This window comes from Carcharodon carcharias, chromosome 5 (assembly GCF_017639515.1).
Source record: "Carcharodon carcharias isolate sCarCar2 chromosome 5, sCarCar2.pri, whole genome shotgun sequence".
Classification (NCBI taxonomy): domain Eukaryota; kingdom Metazoa; phylum Chordata; class Chondrichthyes; order Lamniformes; family Lamnidae; genus Carcharodon; species Carcharodon carcharias.
In genome coordinates, this window is record NC_054471.1 from 127260239 (window position 1) to 127277736 (window position 17498).

At 40.3% G+C, this 17498-nt stretch overlaps 1 protein-coding gene across 1 annotated transcript in view; it reads left to right on the plus strand.

The window, feature by feature from the left end:
* The window catches only part of trdn (triadin), a 389006-nt gene that overhangs the window by 309282 nt on the left and 62226 nt on the right, over positions 1-17498 (plus strand). The window lies entirely within an intron of this gene.

Sequence of the window (17498 nt, forward strand, 5' to 3'; positions counted from 1 at the left end):
GAATCCTGCAGCAGGTAACTCACTTCCTGACTCCCCAAAGCCTATCCATTACTATAAGGCACAAGTCAGGACTGTGATGGAATACTCTCCACTTGCTTAGATGGGTACAGCTCTAACATTTCAGGAGCTCAATGCCATTCAGGACAAAGTAGCCTACATAATTGGCACTCATCCACTACCTTAAACATTCACTCCCTCCACCAATCACGCACAGTGACAGTAGTGTGTATTATACATAAGATGCAATACAACAACTCAGCAAGACTCTTTCTACAGGACTTTGCAAACCCGCGACCTCTACCAGCTAGGAGGACACAGGGTAGCAGACGCATGGGAACACCACCACCGGCAAGTTCCCCTCCAATCTACCGCCATCCTGACTTGGAATTATATCACCGTTCCTTCACTGTCATTGGGTCAAAATCCTAGAACTCCTTTCCTAACAGCACTGCGAGTGTACCTTCGCCAGATGGCCTCTAGTGGATCAAGAGCATTTAGGGATGGGCAATAAATGTTGCCCTTGCCAGTGATGCTTACATTCCATGAAAGAGTTAAAAAATATCTATGATATATTCTTCTGCAAGTGTGGGATGGAAATCTACAGGACACCTGGGATCAGCATGAAGAGGGCAAATAACTGTGTCCCTCCTTAACCAATCGAACTGAAGGATTGTAAACTGAACATCAAAAAGTCTAAAAAAGGGTGTGTAAGTTAGATTGTGTGAATTCAATGTTAACTCTGGTAGAGGAGGAAAATAAAGAGATGAAAAGAAATATTGGGTTAAGAGAGAAAGAAAAAAGTGACAAAAAGACAAAGTAAAGATAAAGTCTTTTGAAAATCTCCAACAATAATTAAAACTAAAAATAATAAGTCTCCATAGTTAACTTTAAATACCAGAAAGGTTGATTAGCAATGAGTAACATCATGTTGTTAGAAGGGTACTTAGATTTGAAATGACTCGGATTAATTTTCCGTAGTGAATGTACTATACATCTACAATGCAAGTATAGGTACTTCATGCCACTCAATGCATCTGAATGGGAAACAGACAGCAATGTACCATTTTAGCAAGCTGAGTGGTATATCTGCACTAATGTCTGCTGGATTTCCACGCTTAGGCCGGGATTTTTGGTGCCCACCAGTGTCGGGCGTGTACAGCGGTGCGAGCGGAGAATATGGAGTGATTGGTTTCATGACGGTGTGAAACCAATTTATGTTCATCCGTTCAGCCTGCTGATGGCAGGCCGTGTTTCCTGCCATTGGACGTTGGGAACCTCGTTGCAATACATCAGCATATCATTATGAGGCCAGCCCGCTGGACTCATCCCCCTGCCCCTGCTGGATTGTCTGCCCATGTCAGCAGGAAAACATGCCGTCATGTCTCACAAAAGCACATAAGTGACATGCACCTGGCGGGCTGCACTTCACTCAGGTCTTCAAGGTTTGTTTGTCTACCTTGCTTTGGTCAGCACTCACAGTCATCAGCACAAGGTTTCACAGACAGCACCACATAACCTTTAGGGGGGCTAACGGGTAGGTCTCTACCTACCAGATCAGCCATATGTGGGCGGCTTTTCAATGGTTGCAGGGCTAGGGCTTGCTTGGGGAAGGGGGAGACATGGCCTCAGGCAAGGGAAAAGGCTGCAGGATGAGGGCTATACTGGGGAATAGGTGTATCCCAGGGTGTGTGTGGGGACACATGTTGATCTGTGCAAGTGGCCTCAAAATGATGAGGGCTGATGAGGCAGTATCTAGAGGAGATGAGGCCAGGTGGATATGTAAGGGTAAATGTGTGAGATTGGGTGGTGATGTTCCTTGAGCTGGCAGTGAGTGAGATGTCAGTGAATTTGTGATGGGCTTGAGTATGTGAGTTTAAATTGATGAGATGGTTTCCATACCCTAGCTGCATGGATGAGATTATTCATCCTCTATCTGCATCGGATCGCCAACCTCTTCTGTGTAACATTGGCACAGACTGCCACTGCCACTGCCTGCCATGCTCGATTGGTGATGCCGCTGCCCGTTCTGCTGCCAGAGTGGAGGTAGAGGACATCAGGGCAGGCCTCTATGGCACCAAAATGGCATTCCAGTGACGTGCCTTTAAACCTGGGGTCTGCGGTCTTTTTGCCTTTCGTGGACATCTTCCCTGCAGTAGTCATGGGCTGGAAGGACTGAGATGTGTGCACGTGGCTGGACTTTAAATATAGCGCCTGGCGTGATGAAGCGGCAAGGTGATGGCGTGATGGGTGAATGAGAGCCTGCCATGGAAGCTGTGTGTTTCCTGGGAATGCATAAGTAATGCAGCAGGTTTGGGACGATAGAGCATGCAAACTCACCATTGCAGCCAATGTGTAAAACATTGTTTTAGCTGCCCGCTACCACATTTAGTGCAAATCTGGGACGATTCTGCCCCTAGTCACGTATCTGCCCTCACCTGGAGCTGCTTGTGTCATTTACATTTAAATAGTGTTGAGAACTATAAGCTGCATAGTTAATTTGACTGCAGTTTTTAGGCTATTGTTATTTAAACGGAATGAAACAATTCACCATCCATTTTTGGATGCTGGGGATGGAGGAGTATCTGTGCAACATCTAGTCACAAAGTAAGTGTTGCCAGCCAAAGATCAAGATGAAGTTGGCTGGACAACCACAAAAGATTAGGAAATTTTAAATGTAAGTTACATCAAGCGTAACTCAAGTTTCCACAATCTTTAATGCTAGTTTAAAAATAATTTTGCCCAAAGTCAGCTGCTCCCACAAAACTGCACACATCTTCAGATTAAAATAATGGTGAGTTTCCACCCAGTGCACCTGTTTGAGAAGGCTTTTCAAATTGAGCACCTTTTTTAGGTCCATAGGCACTGATAGGCACATCTTAAAAGTTTCTACATGTTAGAAAATAATTACTGAGAAACTGTCTTGTATATACCAATGAATTATTGAAACATATTGAGGGTCTTGACAGGGTGGATGCTGAAAAGATGTTTCCCCTTATGAGAGAGACTAGAACTAGGGGACACAGTTTAAAAATAAGAGGTCTTGTACTTAAGGCAGAGACATTTTTTCTTTAAGAGGGTGATTAGTTTGTGGAGTTCTCTTCCTCAGAGAGCAGTGTTGGCAGGGTCATTGACCATTTTTAAGGCTGAGTTAGATAGATTCTTGATTGACAAGGGAGTTAAAGGGCATAGGGGGCTGACAGGAAAGTGGAGTTGAGGCCACAGTCAGATCCATCACGATCTAATGCAGCAGGCTCGAGGGGCAAAATGGCCTACTCCTGCTCTAAATTCATATGTTCATATGGAACTAAAATATTGTTCAGTATAGTTTTTACCTTATTTTTGGCAATTTAAAATCAGGTTGCAGGTGGAGTAGATATTTATATTAAATATGCTTATTTTGTTGCAATTAACACATTTTCAGCTGTACTAATCAAATTGCACAGAATGGCCACTCTTAAGTATATTAAGGACTACTTTTTAATGCTGACTTATTGCGCTGAGTTATGGAAGATTTAACATTTGTGATTATGCAAATGCCTTTAAGCATAAACCTGAACTGTAAACCAATTTTAGTGAATCTTAAACACAATTTCTGCTCAATTTACCGATTGTGTTCTGATCAGAAATTTAGCCTCTAATTTTGAATTTGCTGCTTTCCCAATATCAGTTGGTCTCTCAATGGCTATTGCAACAAAGAAATCCACATTTTAAAATCTGGCTGTCCTCATTTTATTTTGCCAGGATCAGGTTATTGCTGGCAAGAAAGTAAGACTGCTTGATGGATGGGCTCATTGCTTTAGGGGCAACTGGGCAGAACTAAGATATGAACATGTGATTAGGAGCAGGAGTAGGCCATTTGGCCCCTTGAACCTGCTCTGTTTTTCAATAAGATCTTGGCTAATCAGATTGTGGCCTCAAGTCCACATTCTGCCTACCCCTGATAACCTTTGACTCCCTTGTTAGTCAAGAATCTATCTACCTCTGTCATAAAAAATATTCATTAACCCTGCTTCCACTGCTCTGTGGGGAAGAGAGCTCCAAAGATTCACGACCCTCTGAAAGAAAAAAAAATCTTCTCATCTCTGTCTTAAATTGGAGACCCCATATTTTTAAACTATGTCCCCCAGTTCTAGTCTGTCTCACAAGGGGAAACGTTATTTCATCATCCACTCTCTCAAGTCCCCTAAGGATCTTATATGTTTCAATAAGATCACCTCTCAGTCTTCTATACTCTAATGGATATAGGCCCAGCCTGTCCAACCTTTCCTCGTAATATAACTTCCACATCCCAGGTATCAGTCAAGTGAACCTGCTCTGAACTGCTTCAAATGCATTTATATACTTTCTTAAATAAGGAGACCAAAACTATATACAAATTCTAGGTGTGGTCTCACCAATACCTGTATAACTGTAGCAAGCATTCTTACTTTTATCTTCCATTCGCTTTGCGATAAATGACAATATTCCATTTGCCTTCCCAATCACTTGCTGAAACTGCATAATAACTTTTCCTGATTCATGTATCAGGACACCCAGATCACTCTGTACCTCAGAGTTATGCAATCTTCTCCATTTAATTAAATGCTGCTTTTCTATTCTTCCTAACAAAGTGGACAAGTTCACATTTTCCCACATTATACTCAATCTGCTAAATTTTTGCCCACTCACTTAACCTATCTAGGTCCCTTTGCAGACTGTTTATGTCCTCTTCACAACTTTTTTTCCTACCTATCTTTGTGTGATCAGCAAATTTAGCAACCATGGGCAGAATCTTCTGGCTGGCGTGTGGGTGGCGGAGTCCGCATGCCAGCGCTTAAAATGTCGTGCGAGTGTCCTGACGTCACCGTGCAGCGTGGCGATATTTCGATCAGCAGGTGCGCTATGCAGTGGGACACGCGCCCGCCATTAATTAAAGGCCTTGTTAAGGCCATTCACTCTCCAATCGACCAGGATTTTGAAGGGCCTGTGTGAACGTCGGGTTGGCGCACGGACCCAACGGGCAGGCGGGTAAGTGAATTTTTTACAAACCTCATCCAGTGGCGGGATGAGGTTTGATATCGGAATTAAAAAATTGTTATAAAGTTTTTGTGTATTGCAGTAACATGTCCCATCTCGTGTAACATTGTCACATGAAGGGGACATGTTAATGATTTTTTTATTTTTCTATTTTTAAAGTTTCACTGCCTTTAAGTGATCTCCCTAAGGCAGCACTTTGGCTCAGGGAGATGTGAGCTCTTTTGCGTGCATGCACGAAAGAGCGCACTCTGGCAGTTGGGGAATCTCCCCCCCCCCCACCCCCCGCCTGCCCAGGAAGCGCATAGAGCTTCCTGTCGCATGACACGCTGGGTGGGCTTTAATTAGCCCGCCCACTTAAAATGGCGGCAGGGCCCATTTTGGCGAAGGCGATCAACTGCCCACCCGCCCATCAAGGGCAAAATTCTGCCCCATATGTTTGGTCTCTTCATCCAAGCCATTGATCTAAATTATAAATAGTTGATGCCCCAGCATTGAACCCTGTGGCACTCCAGTCATCACATTTTGCCAAGCTGAAAAAGATCCATTTATCCCTACTTTCTGCTTCCTGTCACCTAACCAATCCTCTCTTCATGATGATATGTCACCCCCTACACCCTGAGCTCTTATTTTATATAATAACCTTTAATGTGGCATTTTGTCAATTGCCTTTAGGAATTCTAAGTACAGTGCATTCACATGTTCTCCTTTATCCACATTGCTTGTTACTTCCTCAAATAACCGGAATAGATTAGTCAAACATGATTTCCCTTTCGTAAAACCATGCTGACCCTGCCTGATTGCATTGAGATTTTCTAAGTGCCTGCTATAACCTCCTTAATAATAGACCCCAGCAGTTTTCCTATGACATATTAAACTAACTAGCCTGTAGTTTCCTGCTTTCTGACTCCCTCCTTTCTTGAATAGAGGAATCACATTCATTATTTTCCAATCTGATATGACCTTTATAGAACCGAGGGAACTTTAGAAAATTAAAACTAATGCATCTACTGTCTCAGCAGTCACTTCTTTTAAGGCCCTAGGATGAAGTCCATCAGGACCTGGGGTCCTCTCAGCTTTTAGTTCTAACAATTTTCTCAGTACCCTTTCCCTGGTGATTGTAATTGTTTTAAGTTCTTCTCTCCCTTTCACCTCCTGATTCACAATTATTTCTGGGATGGCATTTGTATCCTCTACAAGTATTTAAAAAGGATAAGTGTAAAGTAAAGTGAGTGAATTATCTGTTCAATTCATCTGCCTTTTCCTTATTTTCCATTATTAGTTCCCCATGCTCACTTTCTAGAGGACTCACTTGACTTACTTTTTTCCTTTTTAATTACCTGCAGAAACTTTTACTATCTGTTTTCATATTTCTAGCTAGCTTTCTCTCACACTCTAATATCTCCCTCCTTATTAATCTTTTAGTCATTCTTTGCAGCTCTTTATATTCGGTCCATTCATCTTTGAAGAATTATGTGCATTTTCTTTCAGTTTGATACTAGCTTTAACTTCTTTAGTTAATCACAGATGGTGTGTCCTTTCCTAATGCGTTGTTTCTTTCTCACTGGAATGTATCTTTTCTGTGTATTCTGAAATACCTCCTTAAATGTCTGCCACTGTACTTCTACTAACCTATCCCTTAACCTAATTTCCCAGTTCACTTTAGCCAGCTCTGTCTTCATGTCATTATAATTTCCCTTATTTAAATTTAAACCACTAGTCTTAGATCCACTCCTCTGTCCCTCAAACTGAATGTGAAATTCAATCATATTATGATCACTGCTACCTATGGGTGCCTTCACTATGAGGTCGTTAATTAATCCTATCTCATTGCACATTACCATATTTCTTCATGCATATCCCATCCTACAGTGTGGTTACTGTTAGGGGACCGATATACCACTCTCACAAGTGACTTCTTACCTTTACTATTTCTCATCTCCACCCAAACTGATTCTATATTCTGATCTCCAGGAACAAGGTCATCTATCTCTACTGTACTTAATTGACAGAGCTACCCCTCCATCTTTTCCTAGCTTTATGTCCTTCCTAAATGTCATGTATTCTTGAACGTTCAGGTCCCCGTCTTTGTCATCCTGCAGCCATGTCTCTGTAATGGCTACCGGATCACATATATTTATTTCTATTTGTGCTGTCAATTCATCTGTTTTGTTATGCATGCTATATGCATTCAGATACAGAGCCCTAGTTCTATCTTTTTACTATTTTTGTAATCTCAAACCTTATTTGCTGGTGTAGTCTTAGGTTCATACACTCTGTCCCTTCCTGCCACACTCTGATCATCATTTCCCTTATTCTTACCTTGCTCTCTTGCCTTGTCTTCTCTATTTATCACATCTCCCAGACCTGATCTCTTGCCACCACTATTTAGTTTTAAGCCCTCTCTACCACCTTAGATATATAACTTGCCAGAACACTGGTCCTAGCATGGTGCAGGTGAAGACCATCCCAAGAGTACAGCTCCCAATTTCCCCAGTACTGGTGCCAATGCCCATGAACAAAAACCCGTTTCTCCCACATCAATCTTTGAGCCATGCATTAACTTTCTAATCTGATTTGCCCTGCAACAATTTGCTTGTGGCTCAGGTAGTAATCCAAAGATTACTTTGAGGTCCTGCTTTTTAATTTAGCCCTAGCTCATACTCCGTCAACTGAACCTCTTTCCTAGATCTACCTATCTTGGAAAATGCGTGGACCACCACTACTGGACTCTCCCCCTGCCACAGCAAGTTCCGCTCCAGCCCAGAGCATATGTCCTGAAACCTGGCACCAGGCAGGCAACACAGCTTCCTGGACTTCCACACTTGGCTGCGGAGAACTGTGTCTATCCCCCCTGACTATACTTTCCCCAACTACTACTATATTCCTATTAACTCCTCCCGCTTGAATGGCTTCCTATTCCATGGTGCCATGGTCAGTTTGCTCATCCACCCTGCAGCCACCACTTTCATCCATACAGGCTGCAAGAACCTCAAACCTGTTGGACAATTGTAAAGGCTAAGGCTCGCCCTCATCTACTTTCTGGGTCCTCATTCCTGTCTCACTCGCAGTCACAGGCTCCTATCCCTGATAATCAGAAGACCCAGTCTTGAGGGGTGTGACTGCCTCCCGGTACAAAATGTCCAGGTAACTTACCCCTTCCCTGATTTATTGCAATGTCTGCATCTTGGCCTGCAGCTCAATGACTCTGAACTGAAGCTCCTCAAGGCACAGACACTTATTGCAGACGTATTTGCCCTAGATCACCCTGGTGTCCTGTAACGTCCACATTCTGCAGTCGCAACACATCACCTGCCCTGCTATCTTTTGTTTTATTCATTCATGGGATGTAGGTGTCACTGGCTAGGTCAGTATTTATTGTCCATCCCTAACTGCTCTTGAGAAGGTGGTTGTGAGCTGCCTTCTTGAACTGCTGAAGTCCATGTGGTGTAAGTACACCCACAGTGCTGTTAGGAAGGGAGTTCCAGGATTTTGACATTAATTATATGTTAATAACTTTATTTTTAATTAAGTTATAACTAATAAACACTGCTACTCCCAATAATCTTTACGACTGCTAGTAAACCTTACTACAGCCAATAAAACCTTACAATTAATCAATAAGTTGCAAGAGTTTTGAAGATAAAGTGACAAAATATTCACAAACCAATTATTTATCTGATTCCCTGTGATGTCACACTTAAATTGCTCTCAGAATGTGGCTGCTCCGCTCTGGAGCCACAGGCTGGACTGGACTGGATTGGATTGGATAGCTTTTCTAGGTGGTGGTCACTGCCTCCAGGTCTTTTCGCCTGCTCTTAGGACATTCCAACAGATTAAGCCATTTAATCAACCTTGCACTTTTTTTCTGAAATCCTCAAGAAATAGAGCCCAGCCACTGCCATCAGAATTTAAGGCAACTGAAGAAAGGAAGCAGAGACTTGACATTACCAGGACCCATTTTGAGGAAAGTTTGGGGCTGATGCATCTGTCTCCCTTCCTATTTTTTTAGTTACGTTTTATACCATGTTTGGCTCATTTTCTTTTACCTTGGCTTTACAAGCTTAATACCAAAGGTTTAATTGACTAGCATTACTATGTAAATTACTGGGCCCGTACTGCACTCATTTTAGTTAGAAATTATTCAATCACTTAGAGGGCTTTAACAAATAATTCATTTAATTCATTATTTATATTCAATTGATTGTCTAGAACTTAATCACTTGGAATAGATATGTTTAATTGGATATTATACAAGTCAGAGATCAACTGAGTGACCAGCAAATTAATGGGCTCAATTTTCTCATATTATCACTGAAGGGGCAGAGCTTTGCGAACTCTCGGTAATGGAAAATATTTTTATTCAGTTTTTTTCCTATTCATGTTAGATAGAATACAATTGAATTCACTATTGCCTGCGCTGGTAGATTCCATTAAACAACACTACTGCATTTATGCCAGCAGATTTATTTATTTTGACGGAGCTCTGGGTTACTATGAATTGTAGAACCCAGGCTGCAATGCGCAAACACTGAAACAAAATATGGTTAAGAACTAAATATACCTTCAGAATCAGCTTTATCAGTCTCTTCTATAAGCTGATACCACATCTCCCACTATGAAGAGTTTATCTTTACTGCCCATTATCTAACCATATGATAACATGACTCAGGAATCATCTTATATGTCAACATTGCATATGCTCCCATGAGGTGGGGGAGCTCTGTAAATCATAGTACAATGGGCCTGAAGATGGGGCGGGGTCAGGTCTACATGGGGCATTGGGACATCAACATCAAGTGCTGCTCATTCTTCAACACGCTTATTGATCGAACAGACCATTGGCATCCTGAAGATGAGGCAACGCACTCCAGTACTCTCCCCAGAGGGTGCCCTGCATCATCATGGCTTGCTGCGCTCTATACAACCTGGTGTTGCGAAGGCAGGATGTCTTGCCAGAATGAGAGATGGGGGAGCTACATTTCTTCTGATGATGAGGAATTCAAGAGGGCTGAGCTTGATGAGGGTGAGGAAACTGAAGCTCCAGAAGAAAAGTCTATAGCATGGGCCAGATGAGGCAGGCATGCACATGACATGCTTATAGCCATCAGGTTCCAGGAAGATGATGATGACTAGCACATATGAACCTCTTTCACCAGCCCCTGTTATGACACAGCAGTTTTTAAAGGGTGAGTTATTTAAAATTCCAGAGGATTTAAAGTTTTAAACAACTGTCATAACCTATATTTTCAATTGACATGTTTTGAGTTGCAGCTCTAAATTCAGGAATAAGACCACCAGTTCTTGAGAGGTTTTTACATCAAACTAAATCAGGCATTTATTAATTTACAACTAGGTACTAAAAAAATACACGTGGCTACAAATTATTACTGTAATAACTTTTTAACAAATTCCCAAACTAATCTCCACTAAGGCAACAACAACCCACAGACTTTAAGCTGACACCAGGCAAAGCATTTTCACCTTACAAATTCAAAATGATGTTCCTTTCAATTTGGTTCTTTTGCAGACAGTTGTAGGCTTACAGGCTTTGATCTTACATGCCCTTTGACTTCCACACACAAAACCCTCCCAGGTTATACCCAGCCTTTCTCTTTGAATTGTATCACCAGGCCCTTTGTACTCCACCTCTTCTAACAATAAAACCCTTTTCATAGTACCAATTTTATTAGCAATGTAAAAATCTTGCTTGGTGTCTCTTAGCTTCACCCCCAGTCTTTGAATGCTCTAGTCAAAAAAATGCAATTGTCCTCTACCTTACTGTTTACATCTCAACTACAATACATCAAAGCACCCAGACTAGCTGGACTTAATCCAATTAATACACATTATATACATTAATAGCTTCATAACATCCACCTTCACATTGAAAAATGAACCATCATAATTCTAAAAGACGGCTTCATTTTTAAATAACACATCTCCTATACTTATTACACTATTACATTAGCAGATGCATGCACTAACATAACAATATATATATACGCAAGTCCTTAATATCAACAGAAATCATTCCTGTTCAATGTCCAGTATTTTTAAAATGTCCCCTTTTCCATTAAGCTTCAAACTCTTGATAACACATTTGCGAACAGATTCTCTCTTCCAGCAATATGTATAATCCATAGATTAAAAGGTTGTAATAATAGAATCCATCTGAAAAGCCTTGCACTTTTGCCTCGAAATTTGTCCAAAAACTTCAAAGGATTATGGTCTGTATAAACAATTGTTTCTGATGAATTATTTGCAATATAAATTTCAGAATGCTGCAATGCTAACACCAAACCCAAAGTCTCTTTTTCAATCGTTGAATATCTTCTCTGTTGTGCATTCAGCTTCCATGAAAAATACCTCATTGGTTTTTCAATTCCAGTGTCATCATTTTGTAACAGTATAGCCCCGATGCCTATATCACTTGCGTCAATGGCCAAATTGAATTGCTTGGCATAATTAGGTGTCGTAGTTAATACAGTTTCAAACTATCAAGTGACTTCTGACACCCCAGTGTCCATTGGAACTTCTTGTTCCTTTTTAATAGTTCAGTCAGTGGAGTACCCACTTGGCTAAAATTTGGTACCATTTTCCGGTAAAACCCACTCATGCCCAGAAATCTCAAAACTTCTAGTTTTGTTGTAGGCATTGGGAAATCCACGATAGCCTTGACTTTCACATCTCTCGGAGCCACCTTACCATGTCCAATGATATGACCTAGATACTTAATTTAGGCTTTTGTAGATTCACTTTTAGCCATGTTCATCACCAAATTAGCTTATTGTAGTCGAGTAAATAATTCTTTCAGGTGCTGTAAGTGCTCCTCCCGTGGCTGAGTGAAAATGATTAGATCATCAATATAAACCGCAAAATTGCAGTTACTTTGTCAGTCACTGAAATATCACAGGTGCATTCTTCAAACTAAATGGCTGACTTTAAACTGATGTAGTCCACTTGGCATTACAAAAGCTGATATCTCCTTTGCTGTCTCCGACAACAGTACTTGCCAATATCCTTTTAGCAAGTCAATCTTTGTGATAAATTTCAATTGTCCCACTTTCTCAATGCAATCTTCCAACCATGGTATGTGATATGAATCCACTTTTCTCTTCACATTCTTTTAGATAGTCCACACACAGGGAGAATTTTCTCCCTGTTGGGGGGGGCTGAGCAGGAGCTCGTGATCGGCTGCGCGCTGCCATTTTACGTAGGCGGGCCAATTAAGGCCCACCCAGCATGACGTACACCCGGAAGCGCTGAGCACTCCCTATGCGTCTGTGGGGGAGGCTGAGTCGGGGACATGCGCGCGAAAAAGTGCAGAAATCTCCGTGCCGCAGGGAGTTTAATTTCATTTTGAAAAATTAAAATAAAGGAAAAAAAAACTCTGACATGTCCCCTCATGTGACAGTGTCACATGAGCTGGGACATGTCAATGAATTTCATTGAAAAAAATGTATTTGATTTATAAATCCTTCATGAAACCTTATCCCGCCTGTGGATGAGGTTCCATGATAAATGTGAAGGCCCGGGGCTCTTAAGGTTAGGCGAGCAACTCCATTAATTATTTTATTAGTTTTCAAATGGCCTTAAGTGGTTCGGCAGGCGTGCAGCAGGCTCCAGTGTGTAACCGTCACACTGAAGACCCGAATGACACGCGGTGATGTCGGGACGCGTGCCCGACGTCACGCACATCATTTTACATATCGGCGAGCGGGGCCCTCCCCCGCATGCCGACCAGAAGCTTCAGGCCTAGGTTTCCTAAAAAACGTAAAGGCCACTTGGCCTTTTTGCCTGCCTGCCAATCGTAAGGTTGGACAGGCAGCGTAAACTTGAAATTAATTACTTTGTTAATGGCCTTAATAGGCCAACAATTGTGTGACTGCAATAGCTTTTCCAAATCACTTTGACACTTGCTTGGAAGGTAACTGAATATTTCATTTAAATTTTCAAGCACCCCCATTATCCAATTTGATTAGAGGGAAATCAATTTCAGAATCCTGCACTTCTACCTCTTTCTCATCATCCACCATCACTGATACCTCTTTTTGTTCCTTTTCCTGGTCACAGTACATTTTAACCATATTTACATGACGCACCCTCTGCTTCTTTCTTCTATCTGGATTATTAAATAATTTACTTCACTCAATTTCTTTTCAATCCTGTAAGGCCCACTAAATCTTGCATTTAACAAATCACCTAGTACTGGTAACAAAACTAATACTTTCTCTCCAGAAATAAAACTGCAAATTTTAGATTTCTTATTTGCCTTCACTTTCATCACTTGCTGTGATGTCTTTAAATGTTCCATAGCCAACTCACATGCTCTAGTCAATCTTTCCCTGAAATTTGATACATATTCCAGGAGAATAGTTTCTGAACTTTGACCCACCAATTGATCGTGAATCAATTTCAGTGGTCCCCTTACCTCATGATCATAAACTAGTTCAAAAGGGCTAAAACCAGTCGATGCATTAGGAGTGTCTCTAATAGCAAATAACAAGAATGGAATTCCTCCATCTCAATCCTGTGGATAATCCTGACAGTATACTCTCATCATAGTTTTTAAAGTTTGATGCCACCTTTCCAAAGCTCCTTGTGACTCCGGATGATAAGCTGTTGATTTAAACTGTTTTATCTCCAAGCTGTTCATTACTTCCTTAAACAGCTGTGACATGAAATTTGACCCCTGATCGGATTGTATTTCTTTAGGTAAACCATATCTTGTAAAAAATTGAATTAACTCATCCACATTCTTCTTATTTGTAATATTTCTTTAAATATTGCTTCAGGAAACCTGATAGACACATCCATTATTGTTAATAATTGCTGATTTCCACTTTTAGTCTTAGGGAGGGGTCTTACACAATCAATCATAACCCTTGTAAAAGGTTCTTCAAATGCTGGTATTGGGATTAAAGGTGTTGGCTTAATCACTACTTGTAGTTTCCCTGTTATTTGACTTATGTGACAAGTTCTACAAAATTTGATTACATTTCTATGCAACCCTGGCCACAAAAAAACCTTTGTATCTTTTCCTGTGTCTTCCCAATTCCTAAATGTCACCTCATTGGAATTTCATGAGCAAGCCTCAGAACCTCATTTCTATACCCTAATGGGATAACAATCTGATGCACGTCCCTCCAGCTTTCATTTGCTGAGACAAGATCCAACCCCCACTTTTCATTAACATAGCTCCTCGAAAATAATAGCATATATAATAGCAATAATAATGGAATACATTTTGCTTCTGTTTCTGAATAAGCTTTCCGATATAACTGTTTTAATTGCAAATCATTTTTCTGTAACTCCACTAACCTCCTTGAGTTAAACACTTCAGCTGAATTGTCCTGTATTCTTTCCATCTAAACAATGTTCAATGCAATCAAGGTTGCGGGTTTGGAAGGTGCTGTCAAAGGCGCCTTGGTGAGTTTCCAACGTGCCTTTTGTAGATGGTATACACAGCTACCACCATGCATTGGTGGTGAAAGGAATTAATTTTTATTGTGGTGGATGGGGTGCCAATCAAGCAGGCTGCTTTGTCCTGGTTGGTGTCAAGCTTCTTGAGTGTTGTTGGAGCTGCACTCATCCAGGCAAGTGGGGAGTATTCCATCACTCTCCTGACTTGTGCCCTGTAGATGGTTGACAGATTTTGGGGAGTCAGGAGGTGAGTTACTTGTCGCAGGATTCTTAGCCTCTGACCTGCTCTTGTAGTCATAGTATTTATATGGCTTGTCCAGTTCAGTTTCTGGACAAAAACTCTGTTTATTTCTTAATCTTCATGTCTCATTGATTAAGGAAGACAACTGTTTGTCCCATTGAACCATTATCAGCTTGCACTTTCAGTATCTTTGCAGGCATAAATTGTTAAAACCTAAATATGCATTAATATGTTTAACAAACTGGAAAGCTGTGAGATCTCTCTTCAGATAAATCTGGCCCAGCATAATTAATTTTTTTAAACTATAAAAGTTATGGAATGGTGTGGGGAGTAAAATGGAACAGAGAATGAAGAGAAGAAAAACCAAATCAGTTTAAATAAAGAGGCTGATGTTCTTGTTTCTCCTGCACCTGTTGTTAGTGATATGAACTACACCTGAGGTGTGCTCCACCTGACTTGACATAAATCTGTCTGTATTTGTGGGCAACCTAGCCCCAACGTACTTTAGGTGCAGGCCCATCCTTGACTAAGCCTGTGAATGTGAAGCCACTGGCATTAGGGCTTTAAGGCTGCTCTCCAAAACAATAGCCAGAAGGCCAACAGCACCATTCACTGCCCTACTGTCCAGAAAAGTAACCCAAGTTATTTTCTTGAATCATTTCATCCTTATTGCTTGTCTTTGATCATTTTATACACACAAGTACTCTGCCTCTACCCTCCCCCCAGAAAGGGCTTTGAAATTCCAGGTGGCATCCTAATGCTGTGGATCTCCTCTCCTTTTCTTCTGTTTTGTGCTTATGATGGGAACATTCAACATGTGCATTGGACAGGAAATCAGCCAGAAATTTATTTTAGATTATTTTTGTTTGTTTTTAGTTCAGGGTGAGTATTATAATTGTAAAGCAATGCCTGATACTACAGCAGTATTACAACTATAATGTTAAAGGTTGTCTCAAAATCCCAGTGAATGGACAGTCTGGCAAGCGACAAAGAAATTTTCCTCTACTTGCTGTCAGTCGAAGGGTTAATTATAATTGTGTAACATATTGTCTCTGGCATGTATAAGTATTCTGTGTTGCATATAATTTTAGCAAATTATCAACATTCTGTTATATAGAAAAGAAGAAATTGCCTCCTCCTGCCATCAAAGAAATAAAAGGTTTGGCAAATATATCAATATTTACAAACGTATACCTGTAGAAGTATGTAAAGAATGAGTTACCCGTAAGAGTGAACTGCATGACTGCAACAATTTTGCAACAAATTCTTCATTGAGATTGATGGCATCCTAATGGTAACATCAGATCTTTCATGAGAAATTTGCTAAAGGCTTATTTTGATGGCAATGCAAAAATTTTGGAGATCCTAATGTGTAATGAGACTATTGTCCAGCTGCTTGCTTCTTTACGTAAGGCATACAAGCATTTATTTAACTTCTTAATGATAAATTAATTATTCCCAAAATAATTTCACAAAGATTTTTAATTTAATATTTTGATGGCAATGCTATTTCACAGATTATTCAGGCTGAGAATTGTTTCAGATTTAGAGTAAATGCAAAACATTTCATAATTGATAAAATAATAAAATTGGTTAGTTAAAAGTGTTAAAACTGGTTATTCAAATAATCATTCTGAATTGCTAATTAACACAATCTCATCACATTAGATGCACGCTATTTTCATCATTTTGTTCAAAAGAGGAACATCTTAAAACTGTCTAAAGAATAATTAACAAATGTGTATTTCAAATGTAGGGATGAAATAGTGAAAACATTGCTAACAAGTGAGAGATTGTATTAATACATTTATTGATAAAATGCTGAATGACCCAAGATATTGAATTAAGATTTTTTTTCACCATCTTCTCCTCCTGAAAGTACTGACTAGTATTGAGCTATGATTGATCTAATATTAGCCAGTACATTAAGAAACACTCACCTTTTCCACTCTAAAGCCCGAATATCTGGATACTTAAGTTATTGGAGAGGAAGATATTGTTCCAGATTCATCATCACTGGGGATGATATATTTATTTGCATTCTTCATTTCATTTATCAATGTTAGTTTTAATTTTATTTTTAGATTTGAAAACACTGAAGAGTTGTTTTGTGTGCTACAGTGGGTATTAATGTAGAAAGCCATTTTGAAAAATCAGAAATTATTTAAATCTTATATTAAATTTTTTTAACCATTTCTTCTGTTGTTACCCTAGTTAAAAAGAAGCATGTTGACCAGACGACTAAAATTATGTGCTCAGCATTCTATTATTCTCAGATAAATATGTTAAAGGGATATTTAAATGTACTCTGCACTTTGTCAATGGGTCATTTCTGCTGGGTGAGTCTTAACTGCAGCTCATGTCAAAGGGGCATGTTGGACTCAATTACGTTCCTCTAAAGTACAGTTGCACCTAATGACTTGAGTTCTGTAGACCCTTGGAAAAGCCCTAGAACTTGTCTATGCCTGAGGTATCCAATCCTGCATGGAACAATTACAAGGTACAGAGACACCCCTTATCTTCCTTGAACTAGTTTAAACTTTCCTGCTAGGCTTTTACAAGAGGTGCCAGTTTGTAGGATACAATGGATATTTGAATAGCTGGATTGAAAATTGACCTGGCAATATTAACATAAGGGCAATAAATAGGAAAAAAAAGAATCTCTGGTTGGGAGACTAGGCATTTCATAAAGTGCCAATAGCAAGTGTGTCCCCCACCCACCCCACAATCACTGGAGTGCAACTTAGATTTTTATCTTGCAGAATGGAAGGTGCCTCTGAAGAGCCCTCAGAGGCAAAAGCTGCTTTCTCTGAAAATG